The 22147-nt window shown below is 20.8% G+C and overlaps 2 protein-coding genes across 9 annotated transcripts in view; one reads left to right on the top strand and one right to left on the bottom strand.

Annotated features, from left to right (window-relative positions):
* Window positions 1–22147, bottom strand: part of LOC122512693 (phytanoyl-CoA dioxygenase, peroxisomal-like) — a 58982-nt gene that overhangs the window by 10328 nt on the left and 26507 nt on the right. For 2 of the 5 annotated variants that reach the window (XM_043628691.1, XM_043628693.1), the window contains exon 3: window positions 20312–20382. The exons of the other annotated variants lie outside the window; for them this stretch is intronic. The gene's annotated coding sequence lies outside the window, so the exon portion shown is untranslated. The remainder of the gene's footprint in view (window positions 1–20311; window positions 20383–22147) is intronic. 5 annotated transcript variants of the gene reach the window in all.
* Window positions 93–22147, top strand: part of LOC122512691 — a 38802-nt gene continuing 16747 nt past the window's right edge. For all 4 annotated transcript variants that reach the window (XM_043628682.1, XM_043628683.1, XM_043628684.1 and 1 more), the window contains exon 1: window positions 93–832. The gene's annotated coding sequence lies outside the window, so the exon portion shown is untranslated. The remainder of the gene's footprint in view (window positions 833–22147) is intronic.

The raw sequence follows: 22147 nt of genomic DNA, 5'->3' as shown, positions 1-22147 counted from the left end.
ATTATTTTTTATCTTCTTTCTTAACTACTTTTTAAAATTATTTTTACCTTTTTTCACTATTCTTTTTCTTTAACATTTTTTACTACTTTCTTTTTGACTCTTTTTTCAATATTCTTTTTCCCTTTTTGTATTTATTTTGAACGTTGTGAATGAATAAATAAATTTCTTCGACGAAAAAAATCCGCAGACGGGAAGAATCGAACCCCAGCTTTGCTGCTGCGAGACCAGTGGCGTTACCACTGAGCTAATTGACTGTGTCTATTTTTTTTCTATACGCACTATTTTTTTTACTCCTTTTAAATACAATTTACAAATAAATAAATTATTTCCACCAGTAAAATATTTTTCAATTATTCTTTATTATTCTTTAATATTTTTTTCACTATTTTTTTTTTTTTTTTTTTATTAAAAAACAGAAAAAATAATATAAAAATAGTAACTTTTTTTTCCTATTATTTTCTAATTAATATGCATTAGAAATTATGTGGAAAACGCGCCCGCGCGTTAAGAGGGGGTCGCGACGCGTCGGCGTTAACAATGACAGCACGTGGCATTGACTATATACAAAAAGTACAAGCCCGGTGTTTCATGTTTAAGTCGCGAACAACCCTCTTCGACGATGTTTGTCGTGTGTGCGCGTTTTATTCTAACCACACAGTAGTCGATAGCATCATTCTTTTTCAACTTTCTTTTTTTTGCTTCTTAAATATTATATTGAAAACTATAAATTGAAAAAAAAATGTTTACCAAATTTTTTCTCTATCAACAAGACGAGCGGAAAACATTGGAATCAAAAGATTTTTATTTCCTGAAACGATGGATTTTCTGTTAGGTGAGTAATTATTTTCCAAACAATAATATTTATTTGTTTATTTTTCTATTTATTTTATTTTTAGGTATTTATTTATTAAGACACTGGAATTATTTACTAATTTTAGTAAATAAATCTTTTAGCAAATTTTAATAAAGTTGCATTTTAATTTTTTTTGTTTTTATATTTTTTTTCCTATTTATTTTATTTTTTTTATTTTTCCATTTTTTCTATTTATTTTGTTTCTTTTTACTTTTCTATTTTTATTTTATTTCTTTCTATTTTTCAATTTCTTGTCTATTTATTTTAATTCTTTTTATTTTTCTATTTTTTTCTATTTTTATTTTTCTCTCTTTTTTTATTTTTTTCTCTATTTTTATTTTATTTCTTTCTATTTTTCAATTTCTTTTCTATTTATTTTATTTCTTTCTATTTTTGTATGTTTTTCAATTTTTATTCTATTTCTTTCTATTTCTTTCTATTTCTCAATTTATTTTCTATTCAATTTAATAATTTTTCTTTTTTACTTTATTTCTATTTATTTTATTTAGGTACATTTATTTTTCAATTTATTAAATTTTTATTTTTATTTTTATTTCTATTTATTTTTACTTTTTTCTATTTATTTATTTATTTATTTTTTACTTTATTTTCGTTGCAAAAATTAAAATTAAAAGAATTATAAAAAATAGAAAAAGAATTCTTTTCACGTCAATAAAACGAATTTTTAAAGAGAGAAAATTTTTCTTTATAGATAATAATGAAAAAATGTAGGAAATTTAATAGAGAAAAAAAGAAAAATTTTTTTGCTGTGAAAATTTCAAAAATTTAAAAAGTAGAAAAAAAAATTCCTTCTGAAAAAAGTGAAAAAATTCTAAAGTTTTATAAAAATCATTTCCTAGAAATGAGAAAAGAAAAAGGAATTTTAGTAGTAAAAAAAGAGGGAAAACTTTTCGCTCGGAAAAATTAGGGAGAAATTCAGAAAATCGGAATAAACAAATAAATTAAATAGAATAATAAAAATTAAATAATTTAAATTAAATAAAATATGAAAAATTATTAAAAAAAAATTCTTAATAAATAAAATGATAAAAAACAATCTAAAGACAAGTAAAAAATTTTTTAATTAATAAATAAACAGAAGAAAATATAAGAAATTTAAATTTGACAATTTAATAAAACTCAGACGGTTAAATATATTTTCGAAGTAAATAAAATTTAGAAAATTTAACAAAATTGTTAATAAATAAAATTGTGACAAATAAAAATATTGTAAAAAAGTAAAATTTAGAAAATTAACAAAATTTTTACTGGAAAAATTTAGAAAATTAACAAAAATGTTACAAAAAGAATTTATAGAAAATTAACGAAAATTGTTCATAAATAAATTAATAAAATTGTTAATAAATAAAGAAAAAAAGAAGAAATTAAAGAAAATTTAAAAATTTAGAACAAATGTAAAGAGAAAAATAAGGAAAATTGAAAATATTTTTAATAAAAAAAAAAATTCGGAAAATTAACAAATTTGTTAATTAATAAAATTCAAGAATATTTAAAAATATTTCGACTAAATAAAATTTAGAAAATTTAAAAAAATTGTTAATTAAAAAAATTTTCAGTAAAATTTAAAAATTCGTGAACAAATCAAAAAAATTTTAAAAATTAACAAAATTCTTAAAAAATAAAATTTAAAAAAAACAAATAAATAAAAAGAAGAAGAAAATAAAGAAACTTAAAAATATTTTTTAAATAAATAAAATTCAGAAAAATAAAAATATTCTCAATAAATAAAATTACAAAATTAACAATATTGTTAATAAATAAATTAATAAATAATTTAAATTTAATAAAAAATTTTTAGTCAATAAAAATTAGGAAAATTTGAAAAAAAACTATTAATAACTGAAATAAGAAAATTTAAAAAACCTGTTATTGAATAAAATGTGGTGAATTAAAAAAATTTTCAAATGAAGAAGAGGATTTAAAAAAAATTAAAAAGATTGGAAGAACATAGATAATAAAAAATATTAAAAAAAAGAAATTGAAAAAACTTAAAATGAAAAAAAAAAGAGAAATAATTTTCCTCGACTATTTTGTTGCAACACCTTTGAAAAATAAAACTTTTTCTCCGCAATTCTCCCTCGAGAATAACAAAAGTATTTGAATAAAAATTTTTTTTTTTTGTTTTTTCGGGACAAAACAAGAAAATATTTTTTTTTTTTTAAAAAAAGAACTCAAAATAATGTAATGAAGTTTGACCTGCTTTAAAGCGCACAAAATACATTTGGATTGAGAGGGTGATTTCATTGAAATGTTCCACACACGGATTTTATGAGTATATGACCCGATATAAAACAAGATATTCACAAACGATGCTCTACGCTCTGTAAACTCATTTCACCGCTTCTTATACCATCCTATAAATTGCCATCTATCTATATATTTTTTTTTATAAATAATATTCATTTTAAATAAAACGAATCATTTCATGAGAACATTTTTTCTCCTTTTTCCATTTTTTTTTAACTTTTTTAACTTATCTATAACTTTTTTTAATTGTTTCTCCATTTTTCCCCCTTTTTCCCTCTTTTTAAATTTTTTCCCCTTTTTTCCTTTTTTAAAAATTTCTTTTCCCTTTTTCCCTTTAATTACCATTTTCCCCTTTTTTCCCTTCTTTTCCCTTTTTTTTACTTTTTTCTTATCATTTCACCTTTTTTCTCAATTTTTTCCCAATTTTCCTTTTTTCCCTAGTTTCCCTTTTTTTTACTTTTTTCCCCTTTTTCCTTTTTCACTTTTTAAAAATTTGTTCTCCTTTTTTCCCTTTAATTACCATTTTTCCCCTTTTTCCATTTTTTTTTGTTTTCCTTTTTCCCCCTTTTTTTAAAACATTTTTTCCCTTTTTTTTACTTTTTTCCCCTTTTTCTTATCATTTCCCTTTTTTTACATTTTTTCCCTTTTTTTTTCTTTTTCACTTTAAAAAAATTTTAAAGGAAAAAAATTTTTTTTTCCCTCTAATTGCGATTTTCCCTTTTTTTCCATTTTTTGTTTTCCTTTTCCTACCTTTTTCCCCTTTTTCTTCTATTTTCCTTTTCGTACCTTTTTTCCTTTTTTAAAAACCGTTTTTCCCTTTTTTCTAAATTTTTTCTCTTTTTTCCCTTTTTTTGCTCGTAAATCTTGAAACTCAGATAAAAGATACAAGACAATTTTCTAAAAAATTCTTGTTTTTCTTCATCAAAATTCAATTCACTTCCCCCCTCCCCACCCTACACCCTCTTTAAACCGCCTTTTCTCATTCGTTTGGAAAACTTTTCATTTTTATCTTCTTCCATCTCTCTTAAAAGTGAAAAATTTCAAAAAAAGCAAAAAAAAAACTACTTTCAAGTTATATTGTTCTTTTTGAATATTTTTTTTACTTTTATTATTTTTTTCAAAGTAGAAATAATCGTAAAAAAAATTCTGTAGAATATTTCTGTTTTAAAGGAATACATTTTTACAAATTTTTTTTATTTATATTTTCCAAAAAAAATTTTTTATTATTACTTTTTTTATTTATATTTTTGAAAAAAATGCTTTTTTTTACTTTTTTGAATTACTTTTTTTATTTACTCTAAAAAAGTTTTACTTTCAATTATTTTTTATTTATTTATTTTTATTTAGGAAATTTATGGAACGAGCTCTTTTTATCAAATTTTTTTTTCATTTACTTCAAAAAATGTTTTTTTCACATTTTTTTAATTTCTTTTTTTTATTCACTTCAAAAAATATATTTTTTTTTTCAAAAAGTTTTTTTTATTAACTTCTTTTCAACTTGGTTGAAAGATATTTATTTCGAAAATTAACAACAGAAAAAAAAATTACGCATTTTATTTCCGGAAGGAAGAATTTATTTGTGTAGCTGAAAAAAAATCATTATTTTGAGAATTTTCTTGAGAACAAAAAAATGTTTTTTTTTACTAGAAATTAATGGCCAAAAATTATTTTTTTCGAAAAGAAAAATTTAATATAGAAATATTATATAATATAAGCAGTACTATTGATAATAGTATCATTTGAATTAGCCACGTGAGATGGCTCCGTGGCAAAAGCGCTGGACTCGTGACAGGCAACGGTCGGGGTTCGATTCTTCGCGACCGCGGATTTTTTCAGTCTCAGAATTTTTCATCAAATTTCAGTTAAATAATTAATTGAAAAACTAAGTAAATAATTAATTAGCTTAAGTAAACAAACAATAAAATAACTAGCTAAATAAATAATTAATTAACTAAGTAAATAAATAATTAATTAACTAAGTAAATAAAGAATAAAATAACTAAGTAAATAAACAATAAAATAACTAAGTAAGTAAACAATAAAATAACTAAGTAAATAAACAATAAAATAACTAAGTAAATAAACAATAAAATAACTAAGTAAATAAACAATAAAATAACTAAGTAAATAAATAATAAAATAACTGAGTAAATAGTCAATAAAATTAATAAGCAAACAAATAATGAAATCAGTAATAAAATAAATGTAGAAGATAAATAAAAAAAATGTGCAAAAAGAAAATAAGAAAAATTAGTAACCAAATTTTAAAAAATATTAAATAACAAAAAAACGATAAATAAATAGTGGAGAATAAATAAATAATAACAAAATAATACCGAAATTAGAGACAAAAAATAATTAATAAAAAATAGTTTCAATTGAATTTAATTATTAATAATAAATTAATAAAAGTAATTAATAATATGAGGCTTCATAAATAATATATTAAATATGAAAAATTAATAATTAATAATTTATAAATAATAATAAATAAGTACATAATAAAACATAATTAATTATAATAAAAAAATTATAATTAATAATAAAAAAATGAGTAGATAATTATTGATTATTATTGTTGCAAATTAATTGACTAATCATTAATTAATATTTACTATTATTATTATTATTATTATTATTATTATTATTATTATTATTATTATTATTAAAAATATTTATTATTGCTCTATTCCTTTTTTATTATTTATTATTATTATTATTATTATTATTATTATTATTATTATTATTATTATTAAAAATATTTATTATTGCTCTATTCCTTTTTTATTATTTATTTATTATTTTTATTATTATTATTATTATTTATAATAATGTTTTGTGAAAAATACTTTTCCCGGAAATTAATTTTAAAATCATTTTTTAAATGAAGGAATTCAGTTTATGAATAATAAATAATTTTTTTAAAAAGTAATTTTAATGCATTACCAATAAATAAATTAAAATAAATAATTTTGAAAAATAGAAAATTTATTTACGGAAAAAAAATGAAGTACTAATTTTTAAAATACTGTTTCCGGAAAGAAATAAAAAAAAAGGAAATTTCTTTGCGGAAAAGTAGTAAAAGAATAACTAATTTCTAAATTAATGAAATTAATAAAAAAAAAATATTTTTACATAAAGAAAAATTTTTATTTACTAAAAAATAATAATAATAAAAAAATAAATTAATCAAATAAATAAATAAAAAAATAAAGTAAACAAATAAATAAAAAAAAACACTTTTTCCGGAAAGTAATTAAAAAAAAAAAATTTATTCACCAAAAAGAGAACAAAAATTTAATAAAAACAAAAACAAACAAAACGTGAAAGAGAAAAATGAGGTCGAGAGAGTTGAAAAAAAATCTTGTTTTGAGGGAATTTTTTTTTTTTTTTTTGAAAAAAAGAAAAATTGGAAAATAAAAAAAAATTCATAATAATAATAATAATAAAAAGTGAGGAGATTTTATGTGTTTGATGAATTGGGGGAAGGGGTGGGGTGGGGTGGGGGGGCGAAGGAATAAAAGAAATGTGAGGATTAAAGTAGTCCTGGCATGAGGAAATGCTCGCATAGCGTCGAGCGAACGAGCGAGATTTGATAAGTTGCACACAGAACAGAAACGAGTTTACCAAGCCAAGCAGACGCAATCGATTTATATTCGTTAATAATAAAGAAGCAGGGTCTTCAACCTTCTGCGATCGAGTTATATTATAGTTATAGATCGACCTTTAACAAAAGCAAAGCTCTTCAAAAATATGTAATAATTTTGTTCTTGAGTTATTTCTACATTTTATAATATATGCGAGTAAATTTTTTTTTCTTTCTGTTTTTTTTACTCCTTACTCTTTAAATAATAAACAAAAATTTCTTTCTCTCTCTTTTTTACTCTTTTTCTCTCTTCTTTCTCTTTCTCTTTCTTCTTTGTTATTTTCCTCTCTTTTTCTATTCTTTTCTCTTTCATTCCTCTTTTTCTCTATTTTTCTCTCTTTTTCTATTCTCTCTCTCTCTCTCTCTCTCTCTCTCTCTCTCTCTCTCTCTCTCTCTCTCCTTCCTCTTCGTCTCTCTTTTTCGCTCTTTTCCCTATTTTTCTCTGTTTCTCAATTTTTTTTCTCTCCCTTTTCCACTATTTATATTTTTCTCTCTCGCTTTTACACTCTTTTTCTCTTTCTCTCTTTTTCGCTCTTTTTTTCATTCTTTCTCTCCCTTTTTCTTTATGTATTTTTATTCTTCTCCCTCTTTTTCTATTTCTCTCTCTTTTTCACTCTTTTTCTCTCATTCTCTATTTTTTCTTCCTTTCATCTTTTCACTCTTTTCCTCTCTTTTTTCTATTTCTCTCTTTTTCGCTTTCTCTATTATTTTCTTTCTTTCTCTCCCTTCTCCTTTATTTTCATACTTTTCTCTCTTTTTCTCTCTTTCTCTCCCTTTTCCTTTATTTTTATTTTGTTTCTTTCTTTTCTCCATTTTTTCTATTTCTCTCTCTTTCTCTTATTTTTTCTTTCTTTTTCTCTCTTATTCTTTCTCTCTTTCTCTCTCTCTTTCTCTATTTTTTTTTTCTTTCTTTCTTTCCCTTTTCCTTTATTTTTTCTCTCTTTTTTTATTTCTCTCCTTTCTCCCTTTATTTTCTATTTCTTTCTCTTTCTCTTATTTTTCTTTCTCCTTCTCTCTCTTTTCTCCCTCTTTTTCTATTTTTCTCTCTCTTTTTCTCTCCTTCTCTATTTTTTTCTTTCTTTCTCTTCGTTTTTCTTTATTTTTTCTCTTCTCTCTCTCTCTTTCTCTTTTTTTCTCTCTTTTTCTTTTTTCCTTCTTTTTCTCTCATTTTTTCTTTATTTTTTCTCTTCTCTCTCTCTCTCTCTTTCTCTTTTTTCTCTCTTTTTCTTTCTTCCTTCTTTTTCTCTCATTTTTTCTTTATTTTTTCTCTTCTCTCTGCTTTTTTATTTCATTCTCTCTCTCTCTCTTTTTTTCTATTTTTCCCTCTTTCTCTATTTTTTTCTTTCTTTTTTTCTATTTCTCTCTCTCTCTCTCTCTCTCTCTCTCTATTTTTGCCCCTTTCCCCTAGAAATAGAGAAAGAGAGAGAGAGATAATTTTTTCTTTCTTTCTTCCTATATTTTTCCTTTTCTATCTTACTCTCTTTTCTCCCCCCCCCCCTCCTCTCTCGGTTTTTATCGTTCGATTTTTAATAAAAGTTCATCTTCAAAATTAGATTGCCAAGGACGAGACAATCTCCTGGCAACATTTAACCAAAAAGCAATTCTTGTATTACATGTCCTTTCGTTTTATTTAGAAGGAAACTCTCTTCCTCTCTCTCACTCTCTCACTCTCTTTCTCTCAATATGGATATTTTTATTCAAACGACAAACATGAAAACAAAAATCAAAATTTAATAAGAAAGAAAAAATGTATTTCTATAAAATTTTATTATAGAAAAATAAAAAATAACAAAAATTGTTTGCAAATAGAATTTTTATTTAAAAAAAAAAAAAATTGTTTAAGAAAAAAATTTTTATTTTATAAAAAGAAATTGGACGAAAGGAATTTTAATTTTTAAAAATTGTTTAAGAAAATAATTTTTATTTTATAAAAAATAATTGTTTACGCAAAAAATTTAAATTTTACAAAAAAAAAAAAATTGTTTGCGAAAAGAATTTTTATTTTATAAAAAAAATATTGTTTACGAAAAAACAATTTTTTTATTTTATAAAAATAGTTTGCGAAAAAAAAATTAAAATTTTACAAAAAAAATTGTTTGCGAAAAGAATTAAAAATTTTTTAAATTGTTTAAGAAAAGAATTTTTATTTTAAAAAAAATTGTTTATGAAAAAAATTATTTTATAAAAATTAAAAATATTTACGCAAAAAATATTTAAATTTTACAAAAAAAAAATCATTTACGAAATGAATTTTAATTTTATCAAAAAAATTGTGTTTATGAAAAGAAAATTTTTATTTCATAAAAAATTTTGTAGGAAAACAATTTTGTTTAAATTTTTTTATAGAAAATTTTTTTCGGAAAACAATTTTTTCTTCCATAAAAATTTGACAAATAAAAATCTCTAGCAAAATTTACAAAAAAAAAAAAAAACGGAAAATCAAATTTTTTTTAAAATTATGAATTAAAAAATAATTAAATAATTAAAAACTTTTGCTCATTAATTATTGATTACGTTGTATATTATTTAGATTTATTTTGTATTTTAGAAATATTTGAATTTTTTTTAAACGTTTTATTCAAATTTTCAATAAACATCAATTTTTTAAAAAAATAATTTGAATTGAATTTTGAAAAATTACTATTTTTTCGAAAAAAATTTCATTAAAGTTTTTTTGAGGAATTTTATACAAATTTTCAATGGAATTATCAATTTTTTTTAACAATTTTAATTAAATTTTCAAAAAACTTCATTTTATTGGGTAAAAATTTAATTGAATTTTCAATTTTTTGGAATCTTTAATTGAATTTTGAAAAATCATTTTTACGTCATTGACGTTTTAGGAAGAATTTTCGTGTTTAAAATTTTGATTTACAAATAATTGAATTTTAGAAAGAATTGAAAATCTCTTAAAAATTAATTGAAAAAACTTGAAATCTTTTTTAAAAGAATTTTATTACAATTTTGGTAAATATTTGAGTTTTTCAAAACTTTTAATTGAAAATATTTCTAAAATAATTGAATTTTGAAAATTCAAAAGAAAATTTTTACTACATTTTTTTGTAAATAATTGACTTTTTTAAAAACTATTAATTCAAACTTTTCAAAGTAATTGAATTTTAAAACGTTAAAAAAATAAATTTTTTTATTATTTTTATAAATAATTGCCTTTTTCAAAATTTTTAATTTAAAATTTTCAAAATAATTGAATTTTGAGAAATAAAAAAAAATTTATTACATTTTTTCTTAATAATTGACTTTTTTAGAATTTTTAATTAAAAATTTGAAAAATAATTGAATTCTAAAAGTTAGAAAAGTTTCAATTTTTATTAAAATTTTTGTAAATAATTGACTTTTTCAATTGTAAATAATCGACTTTTATTTAAAAGATTTCGAAATAATTGAATTTTGAAAATTTAAAAAATTTCTTTTTTTACAATTTTTGTAAATAATTGACTTTTTTAAAATTATTAATTGAAAATTTTCAAAAAAAAAGTGAATTTTGAAAATTTAAAAAATTTCTTTTTTTACAATTTTTGTAAATAATTGACTTTTTTAAAATTATTAATTAAAAATTTTCAAAAAAAAAAGTGATTTTTGAAAGATTAATAAATTTTGTTTTTACAATTTTTTGTAAACAATTGACTCTTTCAAGAGTTTTAATTAAAAATTTTCAAAGTAATTGAATCTTGAAAAATTAAAAAATCTTTTTATTACAATTTTTGTAGATAATTGATTTTTTCAAAACTTTTAGTTGAAAATTTTCAAAGTAATTAAATTTTGAAAAATAAAAAAAGAATTTTTTTACTACAATTTTTATAAATAATTGTCCTTTTCAAAACTGTTATTTGAAAATAAATTGTAATTGAATTTTTTTGAATAATTGAATTAAAAGTAATTGAATTTTAATTTTTAAAAAATTTAATTTTCGTTATTACAGTTTTTGTAAATAATTGACTTTTTTAAAAATTTATTTGAAAATTTTAAATAAGTAACAAATAAAAAAAAAATTAAATAAAATATAAAAATAAAAAATTAACCAATTTATATACAAAAATTGAACTAATTTTTTTTCCCAAAAGAAATTCTCATTTTTAAAAAAGTTTTAAGTGCATTAAAAAATTTTATTTGATTCAGAAGTAGAGATATAAAAAAATTATATAACTCAATGCATTGCATTTTCCTATGAGAGATTATACATTATTTTTGCTTTGCAGCAGGCCAAGAAAAAGAATTCGTTTGGCCAGACTCACTGGCACCAAAGCGATTACTCTTCACGAAAGGAAGAAAAAAGAGAATTTGGTGCCAGCCTCTGTAAAAATGTAAATAAAAATTATATAAATTTTTTCTTTTTCTCTCTCTTACTGAAAACTCTTATTTATAATTAACTCCCCCCTCCCCCCCCCTTAAACCCCCTTATAATTTTAATTGCAAAAGAAAAATTATTTTCATAATTCAAATTCAAACATTTTTAGTAATATTTTTTTTATGATTAATTTAAGTTTAGAAAATTAATTTTCTGCAAAATTTACTTTTCGCAAAACTAATTCTTTTTTTTGCAAAAATTAATTTTCTGCAAAACTAATTTTTTTTGCAAAATTAATTTTCTGGAAAACTAATTTTTTTTGCAAAATTAATTTTCTGGAAAACTAATTTTTTTGCAAAATTAATTTTCTGCAAAACTAATTTTTTTTTGATAAATTTATTTTCTACAAAGCTAACTTTTTTAGCAAAATGAATTTCTTTGACAAAATAATTTTTCTTGGAAAACAAATAATTTTCTGAAAAATTAATTTTTCTCAAAATTATTTGTTTTTGCAAAATTATTTTTCTGCAAAGCTAATTTTTTTTTGTAAAATTAATTTCTTTGACAAATTAGTTTCCTTAGGCAACAACTAACTTTCAGAAAAATTAATTTTCTGTAAAAATAATTTCTTTACAAAATTAATAAAAGTCTTTCTTAAAATTAATTGTTTTTAAAAAATATTTTTCTGCAAAGTTAATTTTTTTTTTGCAAAATTAATTTCTTTGGCAAATTAATTTCCTTAAGAAAAAACAAATAACTTCTTAAAAAAATTAATTTTCTGTAAAATTTTAATTTCTTTTTGCAAAATTAATTCTTTTTCACAAATTATTTTTTCTGCAAAAATTAATTTTTCATCAAATTCTTTGTTTTGCAAAATTATTTTCTCCTGTGTGAATTCTGTTGTTTTTCACGTAAAATTATTCTGTTTGTCAAAATTAATATTTTTTTTGCAAAATAATTTTTTTTGGCAAATTATTTTCTTGAAAATTCTTTTTTTTTGCAAAATTATTTTTTTTTGCAAAAAATTAATTTTTTTCCGCCGATTTAGAGATGGAGAGAAAAGCGAAGGGAGAAAGAGAGTTAATGTGACTTCGATCGAATATCGCAAGTAAACATGAAAGAAAGAATCATGCCAAGGTTACATTTACGAAACGATTCGACTTTTTTTTTGTGTGTGCAATTTTTTCGATATTTTCCATTTTAATTTTTAAAATAGCGAGAGAGACAAGTACATTTCACTGTGTATATATACGAAAAAAGAAAAATTCCTTATTTATTCAAAGCAATATAACTACGATTTTTTGAGCGACACAATTTTTTTAAAAAGAATTTTCCTTTTTTTCTTTTTTTGCAAAAAAAAATTTATTATTAAATTATTATTATTCAAATTTTCCAAAACAAAATATATTTTTAAAATTTTAATTTATTAAAAATTATTTTAATAATGTTACTCGAAAATTTTTTTTTGTCATTTTTTATTAACTGTTTATCATTTATTTTTTATTGTTTATTTTTAATTTTAATTATTATTATTATTATTATTATTATTATTATTATTATTATTATTATTATTATTATAAAAATTATTATTATTGTTGTTATTTTGTTATTAACATTTTTTATTTTATTCATTTTATTTTTGTTTTTATTATTAAAAAAAATTAATAATTTACTTCATTATTATTTATTATTAATATTATTTCGTTTTTTTTATTATTAGTATTTTTTCATTTTGTTTTTTTAAATGTTTTTCTTAGTGTTTCATTAGTTTTATTTGTTTAAATATTTTTTTAGAGCTTTTTTAATGTAATTACCACAATTTAGAGTGAAATTTTACCACTTGCGAGAAAGTCAATGGCGCCCTCTGGCAATTATTTCTAACGCGGGATTTTTCAAATCTTAAAATTTATTTTTTGCTGTTTACGTAATTAATTTTTTAAGTTTTAATTTTTTAACAATAGAAAAAAATTATCCTACAATAAAAAATGAACTTTTCATCATTAGGACAGGAAAAAAAATTTTTTTTTTTTTACATTCTTATCATTGTACGAATAGATATTTTTTCAATTTAAAAAAAAAATTGAGTTTTTCAATTGTGACGAGCAACAAGTTTTTTTTTCACCCGACTGAAATCGCGAGTTGAATAATTTATAAATTTGAAAGAAAACTTTTCTCAACATTATACTCTCTTAAACTTTTCTTCAAAGTTGAATTTTATCGCAACTTTTCAAAAAAACTTATTTTATTCTCTCTGACATTTTGAATTATTGTGATTCTTTCAACGTTTATCGTAATTATTGGAATAAATAAAAAAAACTGTAAAACTAAAAATTTTTTTTTAACAATTAGTAACAATTGTAATAATTTTTAATTTATTTTTTCCTTCTTTTCTTAAAAATAGAAAAGTAACTAAATTTTTGTAAATTGTCAATAAATAATAAATAAAATAATAAATACCTAATAATAAAAAATTATCAAAAATTAATTTTTAATTTATTTTTTTTTTATTGTCAAAAATAGAGAAAAGAGGTAAATTTTTGTAAAATAATAAATAAAGAACAAATAAAATAATAAATAAATAATAAAATAAATAAATAATGGAAAAATTTAAAAAATGAATAATAAAAAATTTTTTAAAATTAATAAAAAATTTTTTTTTTATTGTTAATAATAGAAAAAAGACAAATTTTTGTAAATAATAAAAAAATAACAAATAAAATAATAAATAAATAATAATATAAAAAATACAAAAAATTAATAATAATAAAAAATTAAAAAAAAAAAAATACCAAAAATAAATAAAAAAATAAATTAATTAAAAATTGAAAAAAAATCCAGAGACCAAATAATAATAAAAAAATCCGATTCTCGATACGTCTTTATCAATCACAAAAAAATGATTGAAGGAAATGGCACATATGTGCGATTTCTTTGAAGAATAAATAAAAAAAAAAAAAAATACCTAAAATAAAATTGTGCCCCTTCTGAAGAAGGTCAAATTGAAATTATTATACAGCGAACGGAAATTATATCGAAAGGCTAGAAAAAAGCGGAAGTGAATAAAAGTCGCGCGCGGAAAGTAAAAGGTCCTGGGGATCGATTCTTATATTTCTGATTACTGCTTCAGGCAATTAGTTTCGTTCACCTTTTTTTTCCTATATAAATTTTATAAGGGGAAATAATAATTCTGACAATGACCCTCACCTTCTGTGATTTTCCCTTTTTTTCTATTTTTTTTTTTTTTTTTTTTTTTTTTTTTTTTTTAATTTCTTTTTTTCCATTACGGGACAAGGTTATTAGAAGAAAGAGGAAAAAAGAGAAGAGAGAGAGAGAGAGGGGAGAGGGAGAGAAAAAAAATTAGTCCATTGCATTAAAATCTCTCGGTGAATATTATTAATTTATCTTTCCATATTCGGAAAAATTTTCATTTTTCCTACTAATGAATATTCAAATTTTTTTTTCGTTACTTTTTTTCATTCTTTTAATTCCTTCGGCAAACTGTCGGTGTTTTTGTAATTTATTAAAAATCTTTTCTTATTTGCTATTTTTTAAAAAATTTTTCTACTAATTTTCAATTTTTCTTTTTTTATTATTTTTATATACTGTTTTTTTTATATTTTTCACATTTTTGCAACTAATTTTCAAATTTTTTTTTTTTTTTATAATTTTTGTACTGTTTTTTTATATTTTTCAAATTTTTACAACTATTTCGCAATTTTCCATTTTTTTTAAATTTTGTACTGTTTTTTATAATTTTTAAATTTTTGCAACTATTTTGCAATTTTCAAAAATTTTTGTACTGTTTTTTGTATTTTTATTTTCTTTAGATAATTATTTATGCCTTAAATTATTTTTTATATTTTTTATTTAATTTAAATTTAAAATTTTATTTTTTTAAATTTTACTGCTTTACATTTCTGTATTATTTTTATAGTGTTTTTACAGTTTTTTTTTATATTTTTTTAATATTATTTTATTTTATTTTACTTGATTTTATATTATTTTTATATTATTTTTTAATTCCTTTTTACAATTTTAAACCATTTTTTTGTTAGTTTTATATTACTCTGATAATTCATTTTACATTTGTATTTAAACGGTGAATAAATAAATTAATAGCAGCCACGTGAGATGGCTCAGTGGCAATAGCGCTGGACTTGTGACAGCAGGAACCAGGGTTCGATTCTTCGCGACGGCGGATTTTTTCAGTCTCGGGATTTTTCATCAATTTATAAATAATGAAATAATAACAAAATAGGTACCGAATAGTACAAAAAACGTACAAAAAAAATTGCTAATTAAATCTTGAAAAATAAATAAATAAAGACTGAAAAAATGGGAAATAAAAAAAAATAATAAAACAAAAATCAGTAAATAGAATAAATAAAAACTGTAAATAAAAAAGAAACATGAAAAATAAGTAAGTGAATAGAATAAACAAAAAATGTAAGCAATAAACAAATAGAAAAAATAGAACAATAAATAAATAAACACTGAAATAAATAGTAAATAATAAGTAAATAAAATATAAAAAAAATTGTTAAAGTAGAAAATAAAATAAATAAGAAATTGTAAATAGTAAAAAGTAGAAACAAATACAAAAATAAATAGAAAAAGGCTAAAAAAAATGGTAAATAAGAAATAAATGAATATGAAGATAAATATTAATAAACAGAAAAAATAATAATAAAAAGAGGAAGAATTATAAAAATAGAAATTGTAACAAAAATAGGTACGTAAATAACAAAAATAATAATAAATGAAAAATCTATAAATACTACAAAAATAGCTACAAAACAAAAGCTTTAAAAAGAAATAATAGTATAAAAATAGATAATAAAAAGTAAATAAATACCTACATAAAAAAAAGTGCAAGAAGAAAATAAATATAAATAAATAAATGAAATATAGAAAATAAATTTTAAGTAGTAAATGAATAAATAAAATAAAAAATGAATAAAAAAAACAAATTTTAAGTAGAAAATAAATAGTATAAATAAATAAATGACAATACAAAATGTAAATAGAAAATAAATAGTGTAAATAAATAAAAACTATAAAAAAACAAATTGTTAATAGAGAATAGATAGTTATAAATAAATAAAATAAATACAAAAAAAACACAAATTGTAACAATAAAAAATAAATAGTTATAAAAATAAATAATAATAATAATTTATAATTATAAATAAATAGATAAAAATACAAAATTTAAGTAGAAAATAAATAGTGGAACTGGAAATAAGTAAAAACAAAAAAAAAATTCTAAATAGAAAATAGATAGTGAAAAAAATAAAATACAAAAAAAATTGTAACTAAAAAAATAAATAGTTTGAATAAATAAATAAAAAAAAAATGTAATGAGAAAATAAATAATATAATGAAAAGAAAAAAAAGAAAAAAAATTGAGAGGATTTTTTCGTATGTGGAAAGAATAAAAAAAAAATTGATTTCTCGGCTCCCAGGACAATGATCCCACCGCTGTCACCCGGTCTCGGATGCAACTGCCTAAATATCCTGCACCCTTTGCGAAAATAAAATAGAAACTTGTGGGGTTTTTTTTCTATTTTTTTTTTTTTTTGCCTCTCTCTTTTCTTTTTAAATAATATTTAGTTTAGTGATTAGAAAAACAAAACAAAAAAGTGACACGTATTGATCCTGACCGAATTGAAACTGGACGACTGACATATCGATTGTACAGCATGTCCTACTTTCATCAAGTCAACCGTTAAGGATATGACTTTAATGCTCCTTCCATCACGCTATTTTATATCTAGTTTTCTTTTCTCTCTGATTCTCTTTCTCTCTATGTTTCCCTTTCTTTCTCTTTCTATTTTTTCGCTCTTTCTCTCGTTTTTTCTTAAAAATATTTATTTTTTTTTTAAAATATTTTTTTTTCTTTCTTCCTTCCTTCTTTTTTTTTCTCTCTCTCTCTCTTTCTCTTTCGTTGTTTTCTTCTCTTTCTCTTTCGCTTTTTTTCCTCTCTCATTCTCTTTCGTTCTTTCTCTCTCTCTCTTTTTTTTTCTCGCGTTTACTTTCTTTTATTCTCTTTTGCTCTTTTTTTCTCTCATTCTCTTTCATTCTTTCTCTCTTCCTCTTTCGCTGTTTCTTTCTCTTTCGCTCTTTTTCTTTCTTTTTTCTTTCTTTTTTCTCGCTTTCTCTTATCCTCGCGCTTTTTCTTTCTTTTATTCTCTTTTGTTCTTTTTCTCTTTCGCTCTTTTCTTCTCTCATTTTCTTTCATTCTTTCTCTCTTCCTTTTTCGCTGTTTCTTTCTCTTTCGCTCTTTTTCTTTCTCTCTGTTCTTCTCTCCTCTCTCTTCTCTCCTCTCTCTTCTCTCCTCTGTTCTCTCTCCCTCTTTTTTTCCTTTCTTCCTCTCTTTCATTGTTACTTTCTCTTTCTCTTTCGCTTTTTGTTCTCTCTCATTCTCTTTTGTTCTTTCGTTCTCTCTCATTCTCTCATTCTGTTTTTCTCTCTTTTTCTTTTTTTTATTTTCTTTTATTCTTTCTCTCTTTCTCTTTCGCTCTTTTTTCTCTCATTCTCTTTCGTTTTTTCTCTTTTCCTCTTTCGCTCTTTTTCTCTCTCGTTTTTTCTCTTTCTTTCTTTCCATTTTCTTTCTCTCCATCTTTTTTTCTCTCTTCTTTCTCTTTCGTTGTTTTTCTTCTCTCTCTTTTTTCTTTCTCGCTCACTCTTTTTCTCTATAAAGTAATTTTTTTCTCTATATAGAAAAAAAGAATGAAAAAAAAGAAAAAAAAAAAGAGAGAGAGAGAGAGAGAGAGAGAGAGAGACTCACTCTCCATTTATCCGGTCAACACGCGAACTTTTCCGCCCACTTTGCATTAATAAGGGGTGAATTTTCGTCCCTTCCCTTTTTTTTCGTCGTTGTCAATAGGATAACACACGAGGAAGTCCGTGACCATGAGAGAGAGAGAGAGAGAGAGAGAGAGAGAGAGAGAGAGAGGGAGATAATCGAATTTAATTATTATCAGCAGCTTTTTTTTCCCTACCCTTTTATTTCTGCGAGACGAAAATGAAAACTTGTTAATTATTTCTCAGCTTAAGATATCCATCTATCTGCTTAATATAAATATAGAATTCAATTATCATCGGCCCTCTCCTTTTTTTCATTTATTTTCTCTTTTTTTTTTTAATTAAAAGTAAAAGAGGATAATAATATCAACAAATCTTAATTTTCAATTTTAAATGAGAAGGCGGAAATTAATTTCTGATAGAGAAAAAAAATGTTGGCGATTATTTTTTTATTTTCGTTTTTTTACCCCCGAATAATATATTTTTTGAGAAAGCAGAGAATTTGAAAAAAAAATTTTTTTAAAGAAAATCCCAAAAATACTTTTTAGACATTATTATCTTTCCGTTTTTTCTTTGTCCTTTGTTTTCATTAATTAAGATTTTTTGTTCTTATTTCACTACTTTATTATTATTTTTATTATTCTATTACTATTGTTTAATTATTTAGTTATTATTTTATTATTATTGTTATTATTTTATTATTATTGTTATTATTTTTTTATTATTATTGTTATTATTTTTTTATTATTATTGTTATTATTTCAATATTATTATAGTTATTATTTTATAATTATTTTTTATTACTCATTTTTTTATTGTGCAATTTATAAATAAGAACTTCTTATTAGAAAATTCATTTAATTTTTAATTAGGTAACTAATCAATTATTTTTCATTTAGTAATTTATTTACTTTTTTAGTAATTAATTTATTTTTAATTAGATAAATATCTAAATGATTAAGGACCTAATTTTTCAGTAGGTAATAAATTAATTACTAATTTTTTACTTAGTAATTAATTATTAATTAAATAAGTAATTATAATAAATTAATTAATTAATAATTTTTACTTCGAAATTAATTAATTTAATAACTAATTACAAATATTTTTGAGGTACCTATTTTTTTTATTAATTAGTTAAAAATCCGCGGTCACGAAGAATCGAACCTTGGTCCTTGCTGTTAAGAGTCTAGCGCTTTTGCCACTGAGCCATTTTAAATTTGTTTATTCAGTAACTAAATAATTATTCAACTTCAATTTTTAATTAATTAAACAATTATTTTTTATTTGGTGAGTAATTAATTATTAATGTATTATATATTTGTTAAAAAAATTAATAATTAATTAATCAATATTAATAACCAATTAATTATTTACAAATTTTTGAATCATTATAATTTTATTTTCCGAACTAATTATAATCGCAATATTTATACTTGCTATCAAGTGCCGTGATTTAAATTAATTTTTTATAAATAGAAATAAAATAAATAAAAATAAAAAAAAAAAATAAGTAAAGATAATATAAAGTGGAAAAGAGATTACTTGAAGATTTTTTATTGATAAAAAGGATTTATATTTGTTCCTTTTTTTTTATTAAAGGAGAAAAAGAAATTGATACTGGTTTTATTTTCTATGAAATATTTATGAATTTGAATGACATATATATTTACAATAATCCCTGGATTATTATACGACAGCTATTTAAATGTACTTATCGCTTATTATCTTTTGTATTTAGAAAGCAGAAAAAGCGGAGTTATAAATTATTTATTTTAATTCATTTTCATTTATTTTCCATCCAGCTTATTTATTATTTTATTATTATTATTATTATTATAAAAAATTAAAAATTACATTAATTTAGGTACTAAAAAGGAGAAAAATAAATTTTAAGATTTGAAAAAGCCCGCGTTAGAATTAGTTGCCAGAGGGCGCCACTGACTTTCTCGCTAGTGGTAAAAATTTACGCCCAAATTGCAGTCGATATATAAAAATGGGAATAATATTAATAATAATAATTGTAATAATAATTATATTAATAATAAAAATAGTAATAATAAAGATAATAAAAAAAAAAATAAAAATAATAATAATAATATTAATGAAAATAATAAATTTACTAGAAACTACGACTAATAATTAGTAATAGCAAAAGAAAATAATAGTTACAACCAGAAAAATATAATAATAATAATAACAATAATAATAATTAAAAAATCTATTTTATAAAAAAGAAAAAAAAATTAAGATTTAAAAACCACGCGTTAAAATTAGTTACCAGAGGGCGCCATAGACTTTCTCGCAAGTGGTAACCTTCAGCGTCAAATTATAGTAATAAATATGAAAATAGAAATAATAAAAATAAAGTAATTATAATAAAATAATAATAATCAAATTAATTGACTAAAAAAGGAATAAATAAACTTACGATTTAAAAATCCCGCCATAAAATTAGTTGCCAGAGGGCACCATTGACTTTCTCGCAAGTGGTAATCTAATCTACGTCAAAAATCAAAGTTTTCTTTAGAATTTTTTTTTTCATTTTTATATCTTGTAAAATTCAATTATTTTAATATAATCCTCAGAGAAAATGCTTCGAGAATAATATTGAATTTAAAAAAATCGAAAATTAATATTTCTTCAAATTAACATTTAAAAAAAAAGTGAAGGTATTTTTTTCCTTCCTTTTTTTTTTATTTTATAAATTATACAACCTAATGAATCTTTGAGAAAATAGGTCTACACGCGAAAATGCAAATTAATATAATGAATAATGAATAAAACATGCAACGAAGAAATGTAATGTTAATAAAAAAAAAAAAATTGAATTGTGTGACTTAATGATGAATCGTTTTTTATTAAAATTTTCGTACTTCATATTCTATTCATTTTCATTATATAAGTAGAAGGTGAGTGGCGATGGAGGGGGGGAGAAAGAGGGGTGTGGGGGGGGAATGGTAATATTATTTGAATTTGGTACTTATACGTATATTATATCACTATAAAAATGATCTCTATATCACTACATCTCTCTAAATTTTACATATATCTATATTTATATTTCTTTCTTTATATCATGTAAAAATTCATGAGCACGTAACGCAAACTGAGAACCAATAAAGTGTAATCGTCTTGCGTTACGAGAAACCGAATTTAAAGTGTCCCTTTAGAATGAATCGATTTTACTCTCTTTTTTCTTTGTTTTTTTTATCTCTTCTTCACAGACTTCGCTTAGTTTTATAACACTTTCCCCTTTTCATCTTAACCCCCCCCCCCCCTCCCGCAGTTTACTATCATTTTCTCCACAAGACGATTTAGATCATCCATTTGATCCATTTTTTTTTTGTTAAAAAAAGGAAAGAAAATCGTCATTTCTCTCACGTCAGACTAAACGAAAAATATCTCTTTCGACTTGAATGCGAAAACTTTGAAGAAAAAATAAAAAAAAAATTATTTGAAAAGTTTTTTTTTATTTAAAAATTAATTATTATTGTTAATATTATTATTATTTTTACTATTTTTTTACTATTTTTACTATTTTTACTATTATACTAATTATTATTATTGTAAATGTCGATAAATTCTGTTAATTGATTATCATTAAATAGTGCTACTACTATTATTGGAAGTAAAAATATTACCACTTGCGAGAAAGTCCAAGGCGCCCTCTGGCAATTATTTCCAGCACGGGCTTTTTCAAATTTTCAAAATTTTTTTTTTTTTCGTTTTTAGTAAATTAATTTAGTTTTGTTATTTTTATTACTATTATTATAATTTTTATAATTATTATATCGTTATTATATTAGTTCTATTATAATAGTTATAACTAGCAACAATTAACGCGCAGCTGACTTCTCACTCACTTTCTTTAAATAATAATAAAATAATTTTTTATAATATTTTATAATAATTTTTTTAATAATAATAAAATAAGCAATTTTAAAAATAATAGAACGTAAAAATTTTTAATTCAATTTTTTTTTTTTTATAAAAATAAAATATGAATTGGAATATATACTTTTAATATTATTATAATTATAATAAGGGAAAAGGGAAAAGTCAGGAATTTTTATAAAAAGTACGGAAAAAAATTTAATAAGAAAAAAATTTTTTTATAAAAAGTACGGAAAAAATCTGAAAATTAAATTTTTAGAATTCATGAGAAAATTCTGAATTTTTGTGTCTTTTTCCTTTGTCTCATAAACTATAAAATTACCACGAATTTTAAAAAAAACTTTAATTTTTTCAATTTCTGACAAAAATT

The sequence above is a fragment of the Leptopilina heterotoma genome, unplaced genomic scaffold, assembly GCF_015476425.1.
Source record: "Leptopilina heterotoma isolate Lh14 unplaced genomic scaffold, ASM1547642v1 Lhet_123, whole genome shotgun sequence".
In the NCBI taxonomy this organism is placed as follows: Eukaryota; Metazoa; Arthropoda; class Insecta; order Hymenoptera; family Figitidae; genus Leptopilina; species Leptopilina heterotoma.
This window is presented reverse-complemented; position numbering and strand designations above follow the sequence as displayed.